This window comes from Balaenoptera borealis (assembly GCF_965194805.1).
Source record: "Balaenoptera borealis genome assembly, chromosome: 15".
NCBI lineage: Eukaryota > Metazoa > Chordata > Mammalia > Artiodactyla > Balaenopteridae > Balaenoptera > Balaenoptera borealis.
In genome coordinates this window covers 25,476,938-25,491,956 of record NC_138871.1, presented here as the reverse complement: position 1 = coordinate 25,491,956, position 15,019 = coordinate 25,476,938, and the positions used below count along the sequence as shown (strand labels likewise).

Below are 15,019 nucleotides of genomic sequence, written 5' to 3'. Positions count from 1 at the left end.
TTTCTTTTAGGGTGCTTCGAGATATCTGAGATTATCTATGTGTAAATAAATAAATTTAATTAAATGGGTATGTGCTGTAATAAAGATGTTTACTGATGCCATAAGAATCGTATCTTTCTCTACCTTTCCCATCCTAAGAACTGGTGGGACTTCTCTACCTTTCCCATCCTAAGAACTTGCCATTATTATGCGTTAGAACTGTATTTAAAGTTTCTCAATAAAGCTAACCAGAATTACTTCTAAGGATGTAGGGATTTTTAAAAGCTAGAGGACTATGTTTTCAGCTAAATAATCTTTAACTTCTTTTGGGGGTTAGGGGCGGTTAGAGAATATTTATAAGTAATAAATACTTACTAACTTAATTTTTTTTTTTTGTTGGCTATGTTTGGTCTTCATTGCTGTGCGTGTGCTTTATCTTGTTGTGGCAAGCGGGGGCTACTCTTCATTGTGGTGTGCGGGCTTCTCATTGTGTTGGCTTCTCTTGTTGCAGAGCTCAGGCTCTAAGCGCACAGGCTTCAGTTGTTGCAGCATGTGGACTCAGTAGTTGTGGCACTCAGTCTCAGTAGTTGTGGTGCACATGCTTAGTTGCTCTGCCACATGTGGGATCTTCCTGGACCAGGGATCAAACCCATGTCCCCTGCATTGGCAGGTGGATTCTTAACCGCTGCACCACCAAGGAAGTTCTTTACTTACTTATTTTTTTAAAAAATAAGAGTCCTTTAAAGATATAATAAAATGCTTTGGTTCTGTGAGCCAGGTTCTAGACCCTATTTCTGTTCTGTAACTAATATAGTATGTGAAAACTGCTTAGTTTTTCCCCCTTCCTTTGATTTAAATTGTCCCATACTCTAAAATGTCTTACATTAACAACTGCAGAACATTAAAAATATTTTTAAATGTTAAAAAACTGAAAAGTGGTAGAAGCAAAATATTAACCCCATCTCATTTTGATGCATTCTTAGCCCTCCTCTTCTTTTTCCAGTTGCCCCCTGCAAACTCAGGTTTTCTTGCTAACTGGCTTCAGTCAGGTTCCACTAGGAGTATGCAACTGTAGGAGGTAGTGGAACAGAAGAAGAGGAGATGCTTCCATTCTCCTCTGCTTTAGGCTGAGTCTCTGTCTACCTCTCCTACTAGGCTCTAGTCTCCGTGGGAAGCCCTAACTGATACTGTCATCTTTCTCTTTGTCCGTTTAGCCATGCAGATGATAGTAGCTGCTGCTGTTGCTTATCTCTGGGTTTCCCTACCATCCCAAATGCATATGTCTAAGCAGCCAGAAGAAGCATTATTGTTTCAAGCTAGAGTATCTTCTCTAAAATTTAATTTAATAGGAGTAAATTGCTGTGGCATGCAAAACATCAAATAAAACAGCAAATTAAATTTTTTAAAACTCCAAGGGTCAAATGAGGAAAAAACATATAATCATCTCACTAGAAAAAAATTACTTGAAATGTTCAAGAGAAAATGATAGGCAAGAATTTGGAGACAGCAAGTGGAAACTGTTGTCAAACAGTTAGGTTGTTCAAGGAAAAACAGATGGTCTAATAGTTGAAAGATGATACAGGATCAAGGACAAATGTGTGTGTGTGTGTGTGTGTGTGTGTGTGTGTGATATTTCTGAATGATGGGATGCCCTGAACACGTTCATAGGTTTTTTGGAAGGAGCCAGTAGATAGACAAAGGTTAAATATACAAGAGAGAAGAGGAGCTATTGAAGAAGTAAGATTCTAAAGAAATGGAAGGGAATAGTATCAAGAATGGAGCCAAAAAGAAGAGATGAGTTCACATCGTAAGAAGAAATTAAGAATGAGTGATTTCAGAATAGTAAATCGAGAAGTTCAAGATTGTTCACATATATTTTCCCTGTTGACATAGGATACGAAATCAGATGTTAAAGAGATCAAATAAGAAGCTGAAGAGTTTAGAGGTTGAATTTAGCCACTAGGAATTCAATGGTGACCTTTGAGATAAACTGCCATAGAGTGATGGTGGCCCAAAATTCAGTGAGTGAAGGAATGTGGAAACAAGTACAGATTTTTCTTTCAAAGATCAAGACAAAAAGCATAGAGAAATAGATTGGCAGCTACATTTCGGAAGAAAACCCTTCAATTTTAAAACAATTTTACAGTATTCAAGAATCACCATAGCTAATGGGGAGAATATGTCATTAGATGACTTGAAGCAGTTTGTTGTCTTGTTTATTAAGGAGACATCAGGCTCTACATTGTAAATACACAATGAACTACAAATTACCTACCTTATCCAAAGGAAAGAAAAATTGACATCAAAACACCAGGAAGTACAAAAATGTAAAAGCTGTTTCTGAGATTTCCATTCAAATCAATATTTTTTTCTAAAAACAAAAGTACTCATAATTACCACTTCCATTTAGCTCTGTTATAAAAATCATAAAATGGGCTTGTCTGAATAAACAAACATTGGTGGCAGGGGAAATTCAAAGAAAATAAAACAGGCTTTTGAAAGTTATGTCTAGATGTCTCAATTTAGCAAAGCATATGGCTACTGGCCTGTTTCAACTTAGCACTTAAAAGTCCATGAGGACACAGGGGGAAAAGACAAAATTTTATCAACTAGGATTGAAAATCAATATATCGCAAAGATCATAGAGAAGTAGAATCTGATGAGGCAACCTATGCAAGCTTTGTTACCAGAAATAGAATAAACCTGCTGGCAACATTAAAAATGTGGGGTGTGGGAAGAAGGGAATGTGGCCTCTCTTTCCCATTGTACCTTGATTGCAATGGTCCAGGTGAGTATCAAAAAAAATCCAAGCTGTTGGGGATGATTTTTGAGTCACCTGTAATGTTGTGTTCTCCTCCACAATTAGTAACTCCAACTATCCTTAAACAGTATCTTTCCATTTAGAGTCCAGAATTTCCTGAAAAACAACAGGCTAAATGTATGACAAGGGCTAATTATGGTGCAGAAATCCTGAAAGATAGGTACATAAAAGCCAACTGATATGTTATTGAAACACCAAACAGTATACAGTTACAAGACTATACCCTAATCCCACAGAGACACACTAGGTGAATTAATGCAAGAAGCTTAAAATGCTCTCCAGCTGGAGCTGTTAAAAGGGGTTACTTCTATCATGCAAACTGAGATGAGGGGCAACTACATCAGAATGCCAGGATTCTGAAATCTCCTTGCTTCATTATACAGTGCTATAGGAAGAAGTGCCTTGGAAGACCTGAAGCTTACAAAGAAAGGCTTGTTGTGCTGTGATACGCACAGCACAACAAGGGTTGCATAAAGAGGAATTGTGGGGAAAGGGTAGACAGAGACCTTAAGATGGTACTTCTGCCTGTGCAAGAAGAAGCTGTCTGGGGTAAAGTGGATGGGAACCTGAATGGAAAACTCCAGATCTGAAATTGAAAATGTATGCATAAGACTTAATTTGTGTCCTCAGTTGGTATGTGTGGTCCCTACCATATCTAGAGACCTTGGTCAATTGTTGTAGAGGTCTCAGTAATATTAATAGGATACACTGATGGTATTGTTTATCTTGGAAAACAAAGCAGCTTAGCAGACTAGGCAGTGAGTCCAGTCAAGGCTATGACCGAGTTGTGCTCACCGGCTCAGGAGCAGCCCACTCATGAAAGCAGGTGGAGGGAGGTGCTCCCTATCTTCCTTGAGGCAATGTAAGTGTGAGTGCTGCCAGGTGAAGCCATCTGTCTCTTCCACTGCAGATAGCAACTTCTTAGTCAGCCATTTGTATCATAGGTACAAATGAAACAGGATGATTGCAGCCCTAACTCTTTTTCTAATTTAAGATTATATTTTAACTACAAATATGTGGTATGCTAAATACTAAAACTTAGTAAGCACAGAGACACAAAAAGGTTGTGTCTCTGGGAAGCCCCACCCATCTTTCTATTTGCCACACCAATGCTTGCCTTTACACCTCCTATCATATTTGCTTCCCAGTATTGTTCCTCTATGGTGCTAAAAGGACTCATAGCGAAGAACTCCCTTTGTATTCCACAATATGCTTTCACCTCTAGTTTTAATCTTTCCAAATTAATGGGCCTCTGATAATCTGCTCTAATTTCTTAAGTAAGAAATTCAAGGAAGGATCCTTGCTATGTTTCATTAACCTCGGTTGTCTATACTATAGATGGGAGAAATTCTTTTACTAGTTAGTAATACACTACCATGCAAAGGAATGTGGTCTGTATCATGTCAGCCAGGGAAAGTAGATAAGTGAAGCAGTCTGTGTATTAGTCGATAAGGGAGAGTGGAGAAAGTGGCAAATTGAAGACTTCTTTCTAAAGGGAGTACAGGATACTCAGCTCTGAGTGTCACAAAAATAAATGCATGCCAGTGTTGCCCTATCACATATCCTTATGAATATATCATGGTTTATTGAAACACCCCTGTGGAAATTAAGGTTGTTCCAAATTCTACACCATTATAAATAATGCCATGATGACCATCCTTGTGCATAAACCATTTTCTATAACTCTAATATTTCTCTAGTGTACATATCTCAATATAGAATTAACAAACCAAACAGTACTGAGATGTCTTTAAAATTCATAAGCAGAATGTGCAAGTGGACCACACAGTTTAGGAACACAGTGTCCAGTATATGAATCACTCAAAGCACACTTTCTTCTCTAAGCATGCCTTTGAAGAAAAATGACATTCCTTGAGCAAAAATTTTTAAAAATTGGCTGTTACTCAACCAAAAATTAAATGGATAAAATTTCTGAGTTTTAATTTTTGTATCCAATAAATATTTCTTAATCTTAGGAACCTGCCTCTGCTTGCTAATAATCAGTCCTAGTAAGTATCAAATTAATTAAGAAACTGGAATTCATGGTAGAGATAAGAAATGTATTTCCATTAAATAAGTAAATACACACACATAAACACACACATTTTTGGCTCATAACCTGAAATTTATTAAGTCTAAGGTATTCTAAAAAGAGCATCATGACTTCCAGGTGATCCTGACTTTGGAACAAATTAGAAATTACACATATAAATATTCTGATTTGGCATCCATTTCCATGACTTCATGGTACACACATCCACGCAGGGCTACTCACCAGGAAGAAGCCAATACAATAAACAGACCATTGGGAAGATTGACACAAGGTAAAGAGTTTACTGCAGTGGCTGATAATGGGGCAATCAAATGTCAATGTTGCCATCATGTGATCAGCAGCAAATGCTGCAAGTGAGTGAAAGTAAATGGCATTTTTAGTATGTATTTGGTCTCGAATGCAATTTTGTAAGTTATAAGCAGAATTACTCATTTAAAAGTGAGCTAGAATTATGCATTACATATAGGAAAGGTAGTTGTTTTTGAAACATTTTTCCATATATATGATGTATATTCACATTATGTGAATATACATACACACCAAAACACACATACGTATATAATGACAAGATAAAACATTTTTCCCTTAATGTTTCAAAGCAACAAATGTAGAAGAGATGCATTATAAGTCATGCATTACAAATGCATTATAAATCGAAACTCTCCAAGGAGACACCAAGATAGAATTAGACTTGTAGGAGATTTATCGGTGAAAACAATGTCAAGGAGCAAGAAGGAGGGAGCAGAATGCAGAAAGAGAATTCAGACTGTGATCTGACACCCCAAAAAGAGAGAGAGCAGGAAGGTGGATTGAATAGAAAGAGCTTCAGATTATAGTACAGCTTCGAGATAGTCTTGCCTAGGCTTATGGGGATGCCAGATAAAATTTTGTAGTTTAGAGCACTCCTGTGTTGGGCAAGATTCGTCCAGCAAAAATTATCCCTGCACACTTGTTGAACATAACCTTGACATAAAAGCAATGCCTAGATTCTGAAATTCAGCTTTCAAAACTCTCCACCAACTATGCTTCTTGCAGCAGGTTCTCCTGAAGGGAGATCCTTAGCTCTCATGTGGAGGTCAAATGTCTCCTCCATATGTTAGATCCATTCTGTGGCATTTATATATATTACATATAGGAGTCTATGTTCTGAAGAGAGACTCCTTGGTTTCAAATCCCAACTCCAAGGCTAAGACTCAAGTGAGACAAGCCAGGCCACTATAAGGCAAAAAGTTCAAGGAGGGCCTTATTCCTGAGAGTGAGTGCTTCCTTAAATATTATGCCCTGGGACCTCACCCTAGTCCAAGCCTTGCCCAGGAGATAATTTAGTAGCTATGTGACCTTAAACCAGTTTCTTACTTTCTGTTTCCTCATCCTGAGAATAATGCATTCTACTCACAGGACTGTCATGAATGTTATATGAGTTAATGAGCACAGCTGGCAGTTGGCCAATTCCAGTGCCAGATCCAGCCTCCTAGAGGAACCATCCTCCTGCAGCTTTGGGTGTCACCTGTTGTGCCAGGAGCACACCGCTGCACAAGAGGAGATGCCATTTGAATTCTCTGTGAATGTTCAGAGGAGGAATGCCAGAGCTACTGGCTAAAATCTATCCAAACAAAAGAAATATCCCCAGGATGGACTTTCTGGTTCTCTTCTTGTTCTACCTGGTTTGGTGCTGATTGGTATTGTTACAATCTGCATCTGCTGGAAAACCCATTGCTTGAAAGGCCTGGTCAGAAGAGGAGCACAGATATTTTTGTATATAGTTCCAGAGTGCCTTCATAGAGCCATGCTAAGATTGCTTCATTACCTCTTCCATACATGAAACCACACCTTCAGTATCCTGCATTTCATATTGCAAGGAATGGTTTATACTGAATACACCTGGGAAATATTTGTCCTCTGTCAAGAGCTGGAGTTCTTGTATTACCTTTTTCTGCCTTATCTGCTGCTGATTATAAACCTGGTTTTTTTCACCCTAAGTTGTGTAACCAACCCTGGTACCATAACAAAAGCAAACATGTTACTGTTTCTTCAAGTTTATGAACTTGATGAAGTGATGTTCCCAAAGAATGTGAGGTGCTCTACTTGCAATTTAAGGAAACCAGTATGATCCAAGCACTACAATGTGTGTAATCGTTGTATGCACTGGTTTGACCATCACTATGTGTGGGTGAACAACTGCATAGGGCCTGGAACACCAGGTACTTCCTCTTCTACCTCTTGACATTGATGGCCTCGTCAAGAGGTGTGTTTTCTGTGTTTCTGGTCCAGTTGGTAGTGGTGTCAGACTTGTACCTGAAGACTTACATCAATGACCTTGGGCATTTGCAGGTTGTTGACATTGTCTTTCTTATTCAGTACCTGTTCCTGAGCTTCATGAGGATTGTCTTCCTGTTGGGCTTTGTTGTGGTGCTGAGCTTACTCCTGTGGAGCTCCCCGTGCTTTTGTCTCTACCTGGCTACCACCAACCAGAACACTAATGAGTGGTACAGAGGTCACCAAGACTGGTGCCAGCACTGCCCCCACATGGCCTAGTCCTCATCAGCAGAGCCCTAGGTTTACCAGAACATTCACTCACATGGGCTTTGAAGCAAACTTTGAAAACTCTTTCTACCTGCTACTGCACATTATGAGAGAAAGAAGAAGTAAGAATGGGAAGAGTGTTACTGCCTTTTAAATATAGCATACTTTTATTTATACATATGGATAAAAAAATGAGTTAGTGAATAAGAACATTTTGGACAACGCTTGCAGTAATGTGTTCACTGCTCATATTATCCCCAGTATTACATTTACATTTAAAATTCAGATTTTCAGGCTCCATCCCCTTACCCAAACAATTTTGATTCAGCAGTTTTAGGGTGGGGTGGAAGAGTATCTTTGTAATATACTCACTTACTTATTCTCATGTGCACCCAGGTCTGAGAACCACTGACCAACTCCTTTCTTACTACTCAGCCATTTGCTTCTCATTTATCTCAATATTGTTCCAAGTACCAGAACTTGAGCAATGAAATCAAACTGTGTCAGGTGTGCTTTCAGCCCAAAGAAATCTGTGGGGAAGAACTCAAGAGATGCAGGGTCCAGTCTCATTGACCCTGACCTTGACCAGGTTAAAGTCACTTCATATTTAGCCATTAGAAGTAGAGGACTTAAATATATGTATAACTGAGTCTCTTTGCTGTACAGTAGAAATTAAACACAACATTGTAAATCAACTATACTTCAATAAAATTAAAATAAAGAAACAGAAGACCTGAGGTGCTTTTCCAATGGGCACAACCAAGTTCTGCATTACTGTAGTCCCATTTGAACTGAATGAACTTTTCTTCCTTTTTATTTCTTACCCTCCCATCTGACTCTCTGAAACCACCTTGCTTCCTACAACCTCCTCAAGAATGGTGCTCTGGATCTCAGCAAGGAGCAGTTTTGTGAGCAGCACCTTCCTTTCACACATAGAATTGCTATGTGGATTGGTTGTGAATGCCTCCAAGCCTACAGACATCAGGCCCGAAATAGTGCTCTTACCCACAAGCTTTGAAGTCTGTCATCCTCGAGACACAACCATGAAAAGTGCACAGGTGCAATTTCAATTGGAGCTTATGGGGGACAATAGCTTTTGATTGAGATGCAATTCCATCCATGTCAGAAATCAGCTGCAGCATAATCAACAAATTTGTATTAAATGACAGCACCACTTCACAGTGAGTTACCTTATGTTCTGAAGGGAAAACACAAGCTTGAGAAATGGAAATGTTTTGTCTGACTCTCAAACAGGGGCTTAACGCAGAATAAAAGCCACAGGTCCAAACACAGCCTGAGGAAGAAGTCGCTGGGACAGGGAACACACCTCAACCTGGCTATCAATTCAAGCTGTCAGGCTTCATTCATTACATGTCATGACATGTTCAGCATATATGGCCTTGCCAATCACCCTTGTGGGGCGGTTTTGGTCGTGGCAGGCAATGGTGGGCTGATTAATCATTAGTCCATCCTGATGTCTTACTTAAGATGAAAGAGTAGGAGATTTTAGGTAAGATGTTCCTGAAGAACCAAATGATAAGATATAGTTTATTTCTATAAACATCTATGTGTTATTGACCTGGATCAGAAGAAAAACACGTTTGTGGGTGGGTTGCTGGTTTCTCAAGGCTTGGTGATTAAGCAGCTGTGATAAGTTGTTATAAGGCTGTTGACTGGAAATGATTTGACTTAATGGCATGTGCATGATCATTAATAATATGTCCTATTTAGCCATTCAAGTTACTTCATGAATATTTGTGGGGTCTAGGATCTTATGTGGATAAATCTTATATATTATGTAATATCAGTAGTTTAGTGACATACTTATATGCATGTGGTAGATAATTAATGTATGATTATACATATTATGTATTATGTATGATAAAGCATACTAATATATGTGGTAGGTCACAAGATGCACTAGGTACATAGTGTTAGAACAATTCAAGATAATTTTTAACACTGACATCGTACATGATAATAATACTTCACTGTTTGTATACAAGTTTTCAAGAAATAGTTTAAATAGAATTTCAGTTTGGGGAGCTGGAGCTTCTTCCTTGAATCCTAGGGAGAAATGTTATTCTCCTTTTCTAGTTTAAAAAGCCAGAGTAATAATATATTACAAAGACTCTTCATTTTAGGAGATTGTTTTCAACAACACTTGTTAATGGTATAAGTACAAAAAATAGGAGAAAATATTAAAGAGATGCTAATTGCCCAATGATGGGTATTCAAAAGATTGTCCTCCAATTCATGTTAGTGTTAGTAGATCTGTTACTAGTAATCACAATAAGCATTGACTAAGGGCCAGAATATTTGATATATGATGTATTGGGATAATTGCTAGAATTAGAATTGCGAAGATTAGCTCTAATATACCACCTAATATGTTGAGGGTGGATTGTTGGAATGTGTAGGTGAATAGGAAAAACCTTTCTGGCTTGTTGTGCAGCAGAGTGCTGAGTTGGGTAGCTGGAGTATAACTGTCAAGGTCTCCTAAAAATCAGGTGAGAATAGTACTAGAATTAGGAATAAGAGCCCCAAGATGTCCTTGATTGTGTAATATGTGTGGAAAAGGTTTTTGTCCATGTCAGATGAGATTCCTGATGGGTTATTAGAGCCCATTTCATAAAGAAATAAGCAGGCCAACAATCAGTAGCATTAAAATAATTAATGAGAGAATAAAGTGAAAGGCAAAAACATCAGGTGAGAGTGGCTTTATCAACTGAAAATCACCTTCAGATTCATTTGACCAGGCTAGGGTCAATATAAGGAATGGCTGAAAGGAGATTTGTAAATGTCTGCTGTGCCCCACAAGTATATGCCTCATGGTAGGCTGTAACCCATGAATGCTGTGGCTACTACTGTTTAATAGAGGAATGATTCCAGTATTTCATATTTCTAGAAAGGCATGAGATTCAAAATATAGGCCTTGTCCTATATGAATGAATAAGCAAATGAAAAATATGAAGGCTCCATTTACATGTACCAAATAATTCATCCATAGTTTACATCTCAGTAGAGATTCACAGAGAAAAAGACAGCTGTTGTATCTGATGTGCAGTGTATAGCTAGGAAGAGTCCTGTAAAGATTTGTGAAATTAAACATATTTCTAATAAGGAACCAAAGTTTCATTATGTTGAGATATTTGAGGGGGCTGGTTTGCCAGTTGCAGCTAAGTCCAGTTACTGGAAGATTAATATGGTTGAGGTTAAATATGAAAATTTGTTGGAAATGTCATTCATTTAGGTTAGATAGGACTTATGTTATTGGAATCCATTATCCCTGATGAAATTATATGAGATTGCTTGGAATGTGGCAGTGTTTGCAGCTGTTTGGTCATACCATCATTCGATTGATAGAAAAAATATAATTCCTATTCCTCATCCAATGAAAAGTGGGAAAAAAAGTTGGAAAAGGCTGTTGGCAGTGACTAAAAATAATATGGTAATCAGATATTTGAAAAATTAATTAATATTAGGGCCTGCATGTATATATCATATTGAAAAAGCTATAATTGACTATTCAACAAAAAGTGCTACAGGTATAAATATACAGAGAAATAATCTAGTTTAAAGCTAAATGATAGTTTTAAGGTTTGGATACTCATTTATTGTCAGTTTAAGTTTTTCATGGCCTGAGTAAATAAATATTTTTGTAGAAATAAGACTAGTGATGAAGGCTGATGAAGGCTTTAAATGGTGTTTTTTAAATAGTATGGGTACAAATCATTTATGTAGATGTTAGAAGTGGTTTAGATTGGTAAAATTGATATGAATGCTGTTATTAATAGATAAGAGGCAAATAGATTTATTACTTTTATTTGAAGTTGCACCAATTTTTTGGCTCCTAAGACCAATAGATTACTTCTATCTTTTAAAAGTTTGAAAAAAAAATCTTATTTTGGAGACATGAATTAGGAGTTCTTGCATAATTTTTTGGTAAATAAGAAGTTTTGAGGTGACATTTGGTCAGTGACTGGAGCAAATCTTGCAGATATCTGGAAAGTGTTGCAACAAGGGAGTAACTAGTGCAAAGGCCCTGAAATAGGACCATGTTTGGCTCCTGGAAGCATAGCAAGGAGGCCAGGGTGGCTGGAGCTTGGTAAGCAGGTGGAAGAGTGTGGGAGAGATGGTCAGAGAGAGTGGGCAGAGGTCAGGTCCACCTTTCTAGGCCATTGGAGGACTTTGATTTTTACTGCAAGTGAGATGGGAAGATTTGAGGGTTTTGAGGAGAGGAGTGATCATTCTGCTGCTGTGTTGAGTAAACTGAAAAGATCCAAGGGAAGCCAGGGAGAGCAGATCTTGTAACAGATCCAGCTGGGAGGTGCTGGCCACTGAGATCAGAGTTGTACCAGTGGAGGTTTTGAGAAGTAGTTCAGTGATGGATATTATCCTGCAGGATGCAGGTGAAATCAGGTGTTCAGTTTTGGGCATGTGAAGTTGATCAGAAATCCAAGTGAAGATGTCCTGTAGGCATGTTGACAGGTGTGAGTATGATAGGAGCCCAGGGCCTGTCTGGGTTGTAGATGTATTAGGATACATCAGTGAAGAGACAATATTTAAACCCATGAAAATAGGTGGAATCATCTGGAAAGTGAGTGTAAACAAGGAAGCATCTGAGGTCAGAGACCTGTAGCACTCCAACATTTGCCAGTTAGAGGATGTCAAGGAACCAGCAAAGAAGGATGGGAAGGCGTGACCCACGGGGAGGTGAGTGGAGAGAGATGCAGATCAGGAAGCTGGGAAATAAAGAGGAAGGTGAGATTCCCTCTGTCATGTGGTGCCACTAGGTCAAACGTTTGTATATATATACTTATGTACAAAATGTATATATACGTATGTACAGTGTTCGCCTTCTTGACATTACTTCATGAGGGCATTTTCCCATATAAATGATGGTTTAACACTGTTGACAAGAAATACATATTTGACTTTGCCTGTGCCCACCCCGAGCCAGCGATCCTCCATGCTCCCTGTATCCAGTGAGACGCGCTACACACTGATGGAGCGGACATGAGCAGAACAATGGTTGCCAGGCTCCGACTGGGGATGCTGCGTCTGGTGCTGCTCTTACCTACGCAGATTTATTCAAATCAAACAACTGTTGTAACACCTTCAAGTAACTCCTCCCAGAATATCTCAGCTGCCCCCAATCCAGCCAATGCCACCATCATGTCAAGTGATGATGCTCTGCAGTCAACAGCCAGTCTCTTCATGATCTCAGTCTCCCTTCTACATCTCTGCTGTTAAGAGACTCAGGCCAAGAATCATCTATACATTCCCATCTTCTAAACCCAGTTCAAAAGGCCTCTAGACATCCAGTGTGACAAGGAAAAAAACAACAACCAGGGCTTCATTGAATGAATCTGCTGATTCCACACCTTATTTTATTGACAGAAATTGTAGAGGATCCCACATTTGATTGGTTTGAAGAGCATGTGAAGGGTTTGACTAGATGATGAATGCCAATATTAAAGCTGCAGGAGTTTCCTGTACAAGATGAAGAGAGACAATATCCAAAATTAGTTGAGATGATTTTCTTAAATGTGGCTTAAGAAGTATGGGCACATAAAACTCTACCTTGAAAATGAGAATAGATTTTATCTTACTTAGAGATTAAAGAATAGAATGTGGAACAAAGATTCAGTTTTCATTTGGTCCATTAAATTTATAAGGCCACAAAACAATTGGGTAAAACAGAAAGCTTCCATGATTCTCTTTATACCTACATTAGAAGGAACTTTCAGGTGTTACTGCAAATCCTCAATGTGTTGTTTCAGCATTACTAACTTAATGCTGATATACTCTAAATAAAATTTTATGTTAAGCTATCACTGTTCTCTTGGGAACTGAACTCTTTCTTCTGGGGCTTTGTATTTGACATTGAATTTGGATTTTTATATAGCCATTGACATGTGCCAACTCAATGATGGATTGGAATCTACCCCAAATCCAAGCATAATGAGTACATTTTGCTTATATACTTATCAACTATTCTTATTCAAAAAGAGTGCTAGATTCATTTAGCTAAACAGATAACAAAGAGTAGAAGTATATTGATCTCAATTAATTTCAAAATGTTTTTTATTTCTGCATAGGTTGAATAATTTTTACAATTTAAAAAATGGTCTGTTTTGAAGGTAAAATTGACAAATCTTGAAATTAAAAAGGCACATATGTGAAGGAACCAAACTGTAAATCAAATATTTGAGAACTGAAGACTGGAAGCTTGCTTACATTAAATTCAGAAAAAAATTATACTCTTTTCTGTAAATACTTCCTTTTAAACTGAATCAGAAGAGCCGTATTTGGAACACTTTCTGTTATCATTCAATATTTTTAGACAGTTGGAACCTGGTCTTAAGCCTAAAGTGGGCTTGATTTTGGAAAGTAAAACTTTTCACAACTGCTTTGATGCACAGAAACCTTTTTAAAAGTAGCCATTCCCTAAAGTCTTTTGTTCACATGGTCACACAATGATGCTTAGATGTTCCAAAATCTAACATGGTCACAGTTAACCAAAGTCATATTTTTCTATCTTTAGAAACCTACACTGGAATAACCATATCCAACAGATCTCAAGCTACTGTGTGTGTGAATGAACATTCTCTTTTGTTTCATACCTGAATGCTGTATCTCTATTTTGGATTGTATATTGTTTTTATTGTATTTATGCTTTGATTTATAGTAACTTCTCATGTTATGGAATTGATTTTGTATTAAACATAAACTGTAAACAAAAAGAAGTGGCTGAAAGAGCAAAAAAATCAAGATATGTATATTTTCCTTGCTGTGTTATACTTAATATATAGAGGGAATATAGGGCAATTATAATGATATTAATTTCTGTTGTGACAATGGTAATGTTGGAGCATGAGAATGATATTACTACAAACAGTTCTCCAATTAATTTGATTTTGGGGGTTAAAGTTAGGTTGGTGAGAGTTGCTAGGAGTCATAATGCTGCTATAGGTGGAAGGAGTGTTCATAAACTGTGAGCTAGAACTATAGTTCAACTGTGAATTTGTTCATAATTCAGGTTTGGTAGGTAGAATAATATTGATGATGTAAGACAGTGGACAATTATTAAGGCTGTAGCTCCTATACAGCTTCCTGGTGTTTAAATAAGAATGGCTACAATGACTAGTACTGTGGCTGAAAGAGTGATTTTAAGTCTGGCATAAACAGATTGAGCTGGTTATGATTGGTCCTCAGAAGAATAATATGAGGAGGAGTTATGCCATGTAATTTGTTAAGAGGCTTAGTATTGTTCTAATTCATCAAGTTTTAGCAGTAATGCTGCAAGTAGATTCAACAAGTAGGGGCTTCTGCTTTGTGCTTTTGGTAGTCAAATGGTTGTTGCTATGACTTGAGTGTTGACTATATGCAAAGCACAGCGCTTTACAAGCATATTATTTCATTTTACCATCATGACAACCTTATGAAGTGAGTATTATTTTCATTATATAGATGTAATTTTTGAGGCACAAAGAGGTTAAGTAACATTCCCCAAATCACAACGTTAGGAAGTAGAGAATCAAAGTCTATGTCCAGTTCCATCTGTCTCTCAAACCACTGTTCTGTTTTAAGGTGATGTCTTTGAAGAGAATAAAACAAAAAGTATGACATGACTCTTT

At 37.7% G+C, this 15,019-nt stretch overlaps 1 protein-coding gene and 1 pseudogene across 2 annotated transcripts in view; both read left to right on the top strand.

The window, feature by feature from the left end:
* Positions 1-15,019, top strand: part of LOC309611944 (uncharacterized protein) — a 371,966-nt gene that overhangs the window by 177,947 nt on the left and 179,000 nt on the right. The gene's annotated exons all lie outside the window — the stretch shown is intronic.
* Positions 1,331-12,390, top strand: LOC309611941 (palmitoyltransferase ZDHHC4 pseudogene; annotated as a pseudogene). The gene has a single exon. The product of its transcript is annotated as a palmitoyltransferase ZDHHC4 pseudogene (transcript).